Consider the following 11,933-nt stretch of genomic DNA (forward strand, 5'->3'; position numbering starts at 1 on the left):
CCAAATCTTCTTTTCCAAAAACTTAAAAACATCCACACCAGACGCTAGGGCCGTTTGAATTCCTTCTTTCAAAACCTTATTACCACGCTCCACCAGTCCATTAGAAGAGGGCGAATAAAGCGCCACCTTCAACTGCTTTACATCGTGGATTTTCAAAAATGTACACATTTTGTCTGAGACAAAATGGGTCCCATTGTCGGTCACCAAGATTCGAGGAGCTCCTTCCAACAGGAACAATCTTTCCAGAAAACAAATGGTATTATCTGAATCCGGAGCCTCTACGAACCTATAATACATCCACTTTGAGAAATAATCGATTGCTAAAATAAGTTACCTCTTCCCTTCCGGGAGTACTTTATACGGACCAGAGAAATCTAAAGCGACCTTCTCCCAAGCCGTCCCCGGAAATTGAGAAGGTTGTAATGGGGCCTGATGAGTCTTCCAATGTTTATCAGACAACAAACATTCCTCACAATTGTCAACAGTAGCTCTTACTTGGGAATCAATACCCGGCCACCAATAATGAGCTTTGATTCTCATACAAGTCTTGGTCACACCAAGGTGACCCTCATGGGCTAACTTGACAATAGTGTTTCTTAATCCACTGGGAGGAACGAATTTGTCGCCTCTCAGTAAAACTCCATCCTTAACTGAAAGTTCCTCTGCCACTTGAGCAAAATTCTTTAGATCCCCAGATAGATTTCTAACTTCTGGCCAAACATTAGCAGAAAACTTCAAAGCTTGTGACAAAATACCATCCTTTTCACTAGCCTCCTTCCAATCCTTTTCAGACACAACGGAATTCCATTCCTCAACAGCGTCCACCACTGACACACACTCCGCGTCTTCCTCCACCATGTCATCCTCATCATCTTTGTCCATCAACATCCTGGACAAGCAATCTGCTCTGAAGTTTTTCCCCCCAGCAATGTGCCTTAATTCAAAGTTGAATTCCTGAAGTTTAGAGACCAGTCTAGTTAGTCTAGGAGAAAGACTATTAGTACCAGAGACTTTGCTAAAAATAAATGAAAGGGGTTTATGATCAGATAAAATCACAAACTTGCGACCCCAGATGTACATCTTAAACTTTTGAGCCGCCCACACACAGGCCAACGCCTCCCTCTCAATTGTGCTGTAGTGCTTTTCAAAATCCTTCAAGGATCTAGAGGCAAAGGCTACAGTGTGTTCTTTGCCCTCTACCTGTTGACATAACACAGCTCCAAGACCTTTCATGCTTGCATCTACCGCAATAATGCACATGGAATCATCCCTAAACGCCTGAAGGGAACGTGCAGAGACAATCAAATCCTTGACTTTAACAAAAGTCTCATCTAAATCTTTGGTCCAAACAAACCTTTGACCTTTTTTAAGGAGTAACCGCAGTGGTTCCACCACCTGAGCGTACCCTTCCACGAACCTGGCATAGTACTCAGCCAGACCCAAAAATGAACGCAGAGCATCCTTATCACTTGGAGGTTTAGCTTCCATCAGAGCCCTAACCACAGAAAATTTAGGTCTAATGCCAGATTCCGAAATTGAATGACCCAAGTACTCCAATTCGGACACCCCGAACTTGCATTTGTCCTCCCTGACGGTCATACCTCTACTTCCCAGAATGGACAAAACTTTTTTTAGTAGGATATTATGTTCATCCATTGTCTTTGCAAAAATCAAAATGTCATCCAAATATGCTTGTACCCCCACCAGCTCCCCAAACAAAGAGTCCATTAACCTTTGAAAAACGCTAGCTGCTGAAGCTAACCCGAATGGAAGCCTCAGAAACTTAAAAGCTCCGAATGGGGTAACAAAGGTTGTCAACTCCTGAGAATCTTTAGACAAGGGAATCTGATGGTAAGCGGACTTTAAGTCCAACAATGAAAACCATCTAGCTCCACCTAGATTTGCTAACAGCTCTTGAATTTTTGGGAGGGGATGACAGTCAATTTTAATGTTTTTATTGAGACCCCTGAGGTCCGCACATAGTCTGATCTCATTATTTTTCTTGCGCGCTACGACGATGGGCGCAACCCATTGAGAGGATTCTGAAGGTTCTATAATTTTGTCTTTAACCAAATCCTCAAGCATCTTTTTAAGTTCAGCCCTGACACTAAGAGGAACAGGGCGAACCTTATGGAAAACAGGAGATGCACCCGGAATAAGTCTAATCTTGTGTTCCGCCCCCTTCACCAGGCCAATTTTGTTGCTAAACACATTTTTAAACTCATTTAAAAGGTCAGCTCTATCAATTTTTGCATCCTCCACAAAACAGATAGGGAAATCTCGCACTTTAATTGGATTCTCATCACCCGGGACAAGATATAAGCCCATCTTAGCGAGGTCCTTCCAACCCACAATATCTTTCCCTTTAATTGCCACATAGACCTTTGTAACGATGGATCTACCTAGGACTTGAACGTTAGCTGAGAAAAAGCCTAACATGTCAATATATTTCTCACCGAAAGCTTTTGAGTTAACATCAGATTGATTTAATTTCATATCATTTCCCCATTTATCAAAAAATGTAGAGTCTCTGAGAATAGTAATGGGAGCTCCAGAGTCTGCCATTACTTGTAACTTAATATTGTCAATTATTGCTTCACATAAAGGCCCTTTAATAGGTTCGGAATCCTCACACTCCACCATTAACATCAGATTATCCAGGTTGTCACAGCATTCATCCATGTCCACACAGTTGACCTTAACAGATTTCTTTTGGAACCTGCAAACCTTTTGAAAATGCCCCACTTTTTTGCACAAAACACAGCGTTTATTCATGGCAGGACACCCTTTAAAATTCCCAATGTGAAATTTGGATCCACACCTAAAACAATAATTTTGTTTATTCAGGTTACCATTAGTTTTACTTTGCCATTTCTCTTTAATTTCTTTACTAGAAACAGCATATAGACCTTCTTCAGATTCATCTGAAATAAAATTAACCTTGGTGGCGGTATCTACTGACATGGCTTTGGTAGAAGTTATTGATCTTTCAATACTAAGGCTAAGGTCAATAACTTCAGATAACGATGGATTCTTACAACTGAGAATTCTTTCTTTGACCTTGGTAGATGAACAATTGAATACGAATTGATCACGAATATAATTATCTAGCAAAGGGCCAAAATCACAAGTAATCGCTAACACCCTTAATGCCGAAATATATTCATCAATTTTTTCATCCTCCTTTTGCTTTCTTTTATAGAAATTGTGCCTCTCCAGCATGATATTAGGAGACTCCTCAAACTGTTTTTTTAATCTGGCAATAGCCTCTATATAAACATTCCACTCGCTATCTCCTGAATCAGCGACTGGAGGTGGAATGGGTACCAGACTCTTAAAAATGTGTTGAGCAGCTAACCCAAGACTGCCAAAGAGAAGAGCAAACTTCCTAGGAGGGGAATAATCAGATGCGTCAATTGCCAAAATGTGATTTTCAAATAAGCCAAACCACTCAGACCATAACAGAGTAGGCTTTCCCGGTTTTTCTAGGAAAGGAGGGGGTTGAGTGACTTCCCTAACAGAAGCCATGTTATGAATATTAAACAGAAAAGCAAGAAAAGAAAATACAGGCTGTGCAATAATAGAATTAGCAAATAAAGGAAAATGCAAGGCTTATTTCACACAAGTAGAATGCAATATTAGAACTAGCAAATAAATGAAAGTGCAAGACTTCTTTCATAAAAGTAAAATATAAAACCTGCACAAAGACACGATTTGCGGAAAAGTAAAAGGCTTCGTTAATGGCTTGAAATACAGCTTCTAACAACAGCTGTTGACACTTGTCTGTGAGGCGTGTGAATCGCCGAGGGGGGGTCACACGCAGATAATAAAACAAGAAGTGTGAATCATCGGTAAAGCGCAAGTGCCAATGGTTGAAGCTTCAGACTTCACAAAAATGGCCGTCATGCGTAATGCGTAGCGTCGTAAGCGTGATACGTGAATCCCAGAATTCCACGCGTATCCCAGAGTTCCAGGCGAAGACTGCGATGTCGGTGATCTGAAGATGCGATGAAATCCCATCCTCGTCGCCAATATGTAGAAGACTAAAAGTCTTAATAAGATTCCGGCGAAGGAATATATTCCAAGAGAAGTTTATTGGTAGGTTTCCAAACACAGGAGGAACGCCTCATCAGCCAGGAGTCCAAGCAGCAACTGACCATCACAACGGACACCTGGCTTCTGGAGGCGCCCTTACATTCAAAAGAATACATGTGTACATTCTGTGCATGTGCTCATACATGCGCACACTAGATAAGGACAATTAGCACGAGAATAGAACAATCAAGAACAACAATACACTACATCCTGGTGTCTTCACATTCGGTGGGGAGACACATCCGACCTTCCAGAGCACGAGTACCTTCTCCTGGTCATCTGCAGCGTCGGTCGGGCCAGGGAGCTGCAAGGCAGTGGACCAGACTATGCTTGTTGGTGCCTGCAGACTAAAGGGGAGTAGCTCTTCTACTCCATGGGAGACTTTTGGCGTTTGTTGAATTGTTGGCACACTACCTAAGGCTTTGGTAGTGCTCCAGCTTGCAGGAGGAGTCAGACTGTCGGGAGAGGGCTGACAACAGCAGGGTTTCACATAAAAGTCAAAAGTTCTAATGCAGTTTTTTCGCCAGGCAAGGACTCTTCTTCGTCCTCCTGTTGTTCCATTAAATCTCAGTTCTTGAGTTCAGGGGTGCCACCGAACTACTCAATTTAGGAGTGTTATGGGGAGTTACAGGTAGTAGCCAATGGGCCTACGACCTTTAGGTGTCTACACCCTCTATATGGCCAATCCCTCTGGGAAGTGGGCATAACCCTGACCCCAGAAGGCTAACTGCTGCCAAAACAACATGGAGGAATTTGAAAAATGGGGTCCACATCAGCTGGCCCACCCTAGGGGTGGTGCTGGCTGAATGTGGGAACACCTTCTAATCAAACTAATTTGCCCACCTGTCTTGCCACCATAAGGTGGGGTCAGAACAAGGGGGTGGGAGCCTTCACTACCTGGTGAGGCCCTGGGTCCTATAACAAAGGCAGAAGGACCTTTGAAGCTTCCCGCCCTGGAATGTCCTTCCTGCTTGGCGGAGCTGTGAACATCTCCGCCCAGATTAGGTTTATTCCTGTCCTCCGAAAGCAAGGCTCTCAGTTCAGGAGGTCAGAAATCTGTCTATGGTGGCTTGCTGGTAGAGACCAGCCAGTCAATACACTAGTAGTCTACAGATTTTCAGGGTGCACCGCTAAGGTGCCCCCTGTTTGCATTTATTAATAAATTCAGCACTGGTATCAGTGTGGGTTTATTGAGGTTATGTGTTTGGTAACAAACACCTTGGGGCACAGTGAATCCATCAAGTAGCTGGGGAACTCATAGTGACGGGAGTACAACCCCAATACGCGTTATGGCTTCCACTGGTAATATCTAAGGGTGAACTTCGATATCACCAGGACATATCCACTCACGTAGATATGCCCTCACATGGGTATAGCGTATCCTGCCTTAGGGCTGTAAGGACTGCCACAGAGGTGACTTACCTATACCACATGTAGTGCTGGCAGGAACAGCACACAGGGTGTGTGCCATTTCGACTTTCTCTGCACCAAGACATGCACGCTGCGATGGCAGCTTGCATTAGAATGGCGAGGGTCTGTTAGGATGGCATAATTCATCCTGCAGCCCTTAGGGACCCTCTTTAGGTCCAATGCCATAGGTACTAGGAGTACCACTTACTAGAGACCCCAAAGGGTTTACCAATCGTACAGTTTAGGGAAAGAACACTGGTGCTGGGGATCTGGTTAGCAGGAACCCGGCACACTTAGTCAAAATTGCACCAGATACCAGGCAAAAAGTGGGTGGTAACCATGTAAAAAGGGGCAATTTCCTATAGGGGTTCTGAATGAGTTAGAACTGGTGTGAATGTTGGTTCCCTCTTGTTGTGCTGTACAAATAAACGACTGCTCACCACTCACCAAGAGTCTGTGCTTCTTTGAAGAGGACTCTACATTGGCGACAAGTGACGAACCCTGACAGTATCCGTATTGACTGCCGGTGTGTATTCTACTCAGCAGATTGCATCGAGAGGCGAGCACCTGCTGTTAGACCAGCATCAAGCGTTCACCTTTGCAGGTGAATCCATATACTGTGTTTTTGAGCAATAGGATGTGTGAAATCTCAAGAAGGTTAATAGGATGGCAGAATGTCTTACTTCCCTGGTAGCCCGCCTTAGCAATCAATGTAAGCGCTGCGAGGCCTCCGGGTAGTCTGGCGCTATATAAATATAATTTTTCATTTCCATTTCATTTCTTACTTAAGATACAATCCAACATTCTAGAAGAGTTGTAGGGACTTTTCTTTCTGCTGTACAGTAACCATGTCTGGAATGAATTTGGAGCTCTCCTAAGTAGTTCAAAGATTATAAGATGTACTAATTCTTCTATCTCACGGTTATGTGCCTTCAAAATGTTTATACTTGCTACGTATGCAGTTTTTATATTTATCTTTGATTAGGATTAATTTGTTGTAGGCATTCTTTTGCCTTTTCATATATTTTTTCTGTTGTATTGTTAAGTAGGGAGATGTGTTGCATCTAAGTCAGGCCTCGAGATCTCTACTCGCTCACTATGGAGAGTCAGATGTTATCACACAAGCACATTTTAGGGCCTACTGGCCCTGTCTGACGAGCTGGCAAAAGCAGGTGTTCTGGTCATTCACAAAGTGAATGAGCAATAAAGATGCCTTTAAATCTTATTTTTATCTAGTTAAATTTGCTGTGGGTTTAAATACAGAATTCACACTTCAGGCTATGTTTTCTGACAAATCACTGCTTATTTTATCCTGAAGACTGGTGTTTACTTTTTTTTCCTCCGACTGCAAAAGTTAGAGGATTTTGTAAAGTGAAATGTCTGACAGTCTTGCTGGGCATACAACATTCAAATAGCTTGTAAATGAACAGTACAAAGGTTTCAGTAGTTAGAAAAGCACTTTATCAATTCTAAAGTGAGACGGAAATAAAGGTTTTATTGTGATCAAAACCAATTAGAATATTTTGCTTGGTGATGTGCAAGTGATAAATATTTGCTGAAACCAGATTTCCAAATATTGATTGCATCAATACAACTGCATGGGAGTGATAAAAGTTGGCAGCCATTTCATTTGAAAATGTCTGTAAATGACAGTGCGCTACGGCATCATACCTTAGTGATCTATTAAAAGAGAGGGTTTTTAAATATGAACTGAGAATTATCCCTGCCCCCGCTCTGATGAAAGTTCTATTAGTGAACGAAGAGGAGACAAGTCAGGGTTCATGTGTACCCAAGTGGCTTAGATTTTTATTATACATGAAGCAGATGTTTAGCTTATTAAATCAAATAAAATATTTTTGTACAGCACACATGCTGAACACACATATAGTATAGTATGTGGTAATGAAGAAAACAGTTGACTGAAATGAATTATTTTCCTAGGATCACACAATTTGAGATGAGTTTATGGGTTAATCGCATTATAGTTGGGTTAAGTAGATTATTCTAGTCACTAGACCAGCAGACCTGGTAACATTTTTAGGTTTCGCCTCGCCGACTTTCGCGCAAGGAGAAAACTTTTGTTTGCTAGTATGGACAAAAGTCCCGCCTCTCTGTTCCATTGGCTAGCTCCATAAATGGAGGCTAGCCATTAGAAGAGAGGCGTCCGTCTTTCAGCGAGGCGATTGGTGGGCGTTCCCGGCGATTTTTCGCATCCTGCCCCTTTGACAACGTCATTGCGGCAGTGGGCGTTTACTTTTTATTTTTGGGCACCCTTTTATTTTGTCATTTGCCCCGACCTCTGGTGAGTGCTTGCTGCTGTCCTGCCTTCCTCCGTCCCCCCTCCCGCTGTCCGTGTGCCCGCCCGCTCCCGCTGTCCGTGAGCCCGTTAACCCTCCCGCTGTCCGCCCCCCGCTGTCTGTGAGCCTGTTCATCCGCCCCCCTCCCGCTGTCCGTGAGCCCGTTAACCCTACTGCTGTCCGCCCCCCCCTCCCGCTGTCTGTGAGCCTGTTCATCCGCCACCCTCCCGCTGTCCGTGAGCCCGTTCATCCCCCCCCCCTCCCGCTGTCCGTGTAACTCTTTTAACCCTGATTTGGCTCCTTGGACAGATGTTTTCTCAGTCTGGATTTGTGCTGTCTCTGTTCACGGCTAGTTTTAGATTTACTTTGAACATAGATGTAAGCCACGCGCTTTAAAGGCTACAGATCCCGCCCTGGCCACTGTTCAAATACCCGCTAGTAATATACGGAATTGTTGAGTTAGGTAGAACTGAACAGGTCTAATAGTACAGCTAGGAATTAGAGGCGGGAGAGCCGACACATTAACAGGGCGAGTCGAGTGAAGGCTCAGGCTTGGCTCTTAGAGCCCACGCACGCATCAAGCCATAAAATATTCCCCATGTGCACACATGTAAAGTATGCAAGTCTCTTCTCTTCAAAATGAAAATTTTAAAAAAAGGTATTAAACAGGTCGAGGCTTTGATATTATTAGGTCACATTACAGCACTGTGGAGTACTTATCAAAAGTGAGCTTAGAACAGTTCCTGCCCCGCCCCCACCCTGGCGACAGTTTCATTAGTGAAATATGAGGCAAGTTAGGAGTCATGTGACTCACCCCTGTATGCGACCTGGATTCTTACAGATCGAACCTTACTACTACGTATTAAATCAAACAATAGGTTTGTGTACAGCTGGTATTCTGACGTTGCGCATTTCGAAGTGCTTTCGCATGCGATAGTGTAGAAGAAAAAAAAAAAAAAGAGGATTCGTAAAATCGAATATATCTGCTAAACGATCAGTTATGCTAATCGTGGCTTAAACACTTAACCAAGGTTTTCTGGTTTTACTTTGGACAAATCAGCCACTGGGTATCTGTTTAAGTTTCCATTTAGGAAGCAGCCGAGTGAGGGAGTCTGTTAATTATCAGAGATTATCACGATTTAGCCTAAATCCTGTTTGTGGTTTACAAGCTGGTTGTATTATGTGCTTGGAGTTATAATGAGGCAGAAAAGTCCTTTTCTTAAGATGGTTTGGATGAGGGGTGTGTGTTGATGTTACATGATTATGTGTGGTTGTGGGTTGGTGAAGCTCCTTATTTGTGGCATTGGTATTGTATTTGTTGGCTGGGGATCGTTTCAGGACATCATGTGACACTCAAACGTGAAGTTTATGGGGTAGCAAGATGTGTGAGCAGGAACTTTCACCAGCTGGGATAGACTGAACCTTTGTTGTTTACTGATTACGGGCACTGTTGATGTTTGTTGAGTAGTTAGCTCGGAGGTATTTCGATGTATATTATGCAGAATCTGTTGGTTCTTGTGGTCTAAGTGCAGCTGAGCATTGGGGGGGGGGGGGGGGGGGGTGTCCATAGAATGAGTGTGTTGAAGAAGAAGGGATTTTGTCAGAAGGCTGGCACTGTTTGCTAGAGAGATCTTTGCGTTTCTTCTGCTGAGTCACTGTGTATCGTGTATATACTTTTTCTTTCAAAGCTTTGTCATCTGTGAATTTTGATGATCTCCAAGCTATATACCAGAGCGTTGCCTTATTCGCTGACTTTGGAACCACGAGACGACAGGTGTTGTAGGGACACAGTTCTTAATTTGCATAGAAAATAAATAAAAGAAACGTAATTAGCAGGGCCCAAGATATTTCTCAAAAGGCCACTGCAGCTTTCGCCACCCACTGTTCCTGCCAGTGTGTATGTGTGGGTGCAAATGCAATAGGTCTCACATTTGCGAGAGATTAAGCTAATGGCAATGTAAATGACAATGCCATTTATCTGTTTTCAAAACCAACACAAATACAAATTTTGTCATTTACAATGCCAATAGTGCTAACTTTTTCAAAGGCGAAACCATTGCATCGTAAATGCTTGTTAGGATATGCCGAGGCCTGTACGTGACATGTCATGAAATGTGGGGAGATGGGGGGGGAGGGGCAAGACTGAATGAGTTGAAGGTAGCGTGGCTGGCAGCTCCCTCTCGATGTGCTGTAAAATAAACTACTACTCACCACTTACCAAGAGTCGCTGAATCTTTAAAGCGGTCACTACAAGACCATACCCGAGCCTTATTTACTACGCGTTCTAGGTAGGCCAAACTGCCGCCACGCCCTATTCAACTATTCACTGAGAAAGGTTCTGAAAGAAGTCCAATGTTAGAGTGTTACGCAAATTATACCGTTTTTAAGTTAGCGATAGGCCTCGGTATCATAGCTTCCGAAGGTTAAGAAAGTAACATGCAGATACTGCGCAGCAGCAAACATAAGTAATGGTTTCGCTACATCTTGGTTCCCCGTCTGCGTGTTTATCGACAAATGGGGTATAAATTCATAGCGCCTTCACTTTCTTTGACCTATAATGACTGAGCAAATAAAGGTGAATAGAGTGGGAGATGACATGCTCTTAGGCAGAGAGATTATAAATCAGGAGCATAGGGGGGGGGGGGGGGGGGGGGGAATTGCCTATAGCCTCCACCTTCTGACTTATTTCTATTTGTCCATCTAAACATCGTTCTATCTACCTCTATTTCTGTCGTGTGTCCCGGGCAAGACATACTGCAACTTTTTTGTGTGATATCTGATTTAGTACTGCTTGGCATCATACAGGCTTGATTAGTAGGACATGGGTAGTAAAGTTAAAAATTACTCTAAGGAGAGACCCCAAAGTACGTCTTGCCAGGGCCCACAAACTCCCTAGGATGACAATGCTCTTACGCAGTTTCCTTCAGTATCTATAGCACTGCAAGGACTCAAAGTTGTCTTGCGGCTCCTCCGCAGCATGTGTTTAATAATTCGTGTGAGTTCCCATAAACTACCAGATTTTCAGAAGCCTTGTTCTATACTTTAGTCCATCAGTAACATTTTTATATAACGCCTGCCCCACTTCCTGCTGAGAACAGCCCCCCTTTCTCTATTTGTTTATGCTGTTGTCCCCGGGAATAATTTATCTCATGACTAGGGAGCTTCCTTCGACTTTCCTCACATATCCACGTTCTGGACAGGGGCTTGAAATGTGTTTTCTCTTTCACACATACCTTGCTTAATGCGACTGCGCACGGTTCCTTCTCGTAGGAAGCGCCACCCTTATGCGCTGCGACTTTTGTGGCCCTGGTCTAAGGCCCCCTTTTGCTTTTTTAGGCTGCGAGCCTCTCCGTACTCTCCTCGCCTAGTATGGGTGCCTTTGGTCTGTAATTTGGCATGCACATCCGCACACTGTGTAGAATGTCTGCGAGCCCACCCACACTGGTCAGCGAAAGGGGGAAGCTTGGCGGGTGTCCAAGCACTCACAAGCTCCCCTCACTTTATCTCTCCTCACCTGAGTGAGTTGTTCCTCATTCCTCAGCAGAGGCGATCTCCATTGCACCTTCGTCAAATCCTTTCACTCTCACCACCGGTTCTCACTGTAGGTTTAAATTTCCTGAAGGCCCGCCCCGGATATCGTGTCAGAGACAAGGGACGGGAGCTCAAAGCAGCCAAACAATTTCAACGCGTTCAGTATGAGCAGGTTAAGAAGGCGGGGGAGAGGTGGGGACAGAAAGCTGACTCGGCTAGCTGAGTACATCAGAACTGCTTAGTTTTTAGTCCCTAGCACTTCAGAAGCTCTGAGCAAACGGTATGAATGGGTTTTCGCATAAACAACAATTATAAACAATAAAGCATACGCTTCCAAAAAGTACACACTTGAACAAGCTATGGCAAAACCAATGTCTCGTCTCGTCTATGCACGAGCTATTGGGAAAACAATTGTCTTTTAGCCATATTATACAGCAGCGCAGCATAGCTAAAAGTTCCTTTAAAAGAAACGCAACAACTCTACCACCGAGCAAACAGTGCAAACCTCAGGTTACTGCACACATGAGTACAAGGCCCTAGCACCATCATTAGCCACAAATAAATTACGCCCCCATGCAATCAACTCTAAATTTAACGTTT

The 11,933-nt window shown here is 43.8% G+C and overlaps 1 protein-coding gene across 2 annotated transcripts in view; it reads right to left on the reverse strand.

Annotated features, from left to right (window-relative positions):
- DBF4B (DBF4B-CDC7 kinase regulatory subunit) overlaps positions 1-11,403 on the reverse strand; it is a 308,603-nt gene extending 297,200 nt beyond the window's left edge. For both annotated transcript variants that reach the window (XM_086923888.1, XM_086923889.1), the window contains exon 1: positions 11,317-11,403. The gene's annotated coding sequence lies outside the window, so the exon portion shown is untranslated. The remainder of the gene's footprint in view (positions 1-11,316) is intronic.
- Positions 11,404-11,933: the final 530 nt, after the last annotated feature.

Source organism: Lissotriton vulgaris, chromosome 5 (assembly GCF_964263255.1).
Source record: "Lissotriton vulgaris chromosome 5, aLisVul1.2, whole genome shotgun sequence".
NCBI lineage: Eukaryota > Metazoa > Chordata > Amphibia > Caudata > Salamandridae > Lissotriton > Lissotriton vulgaris.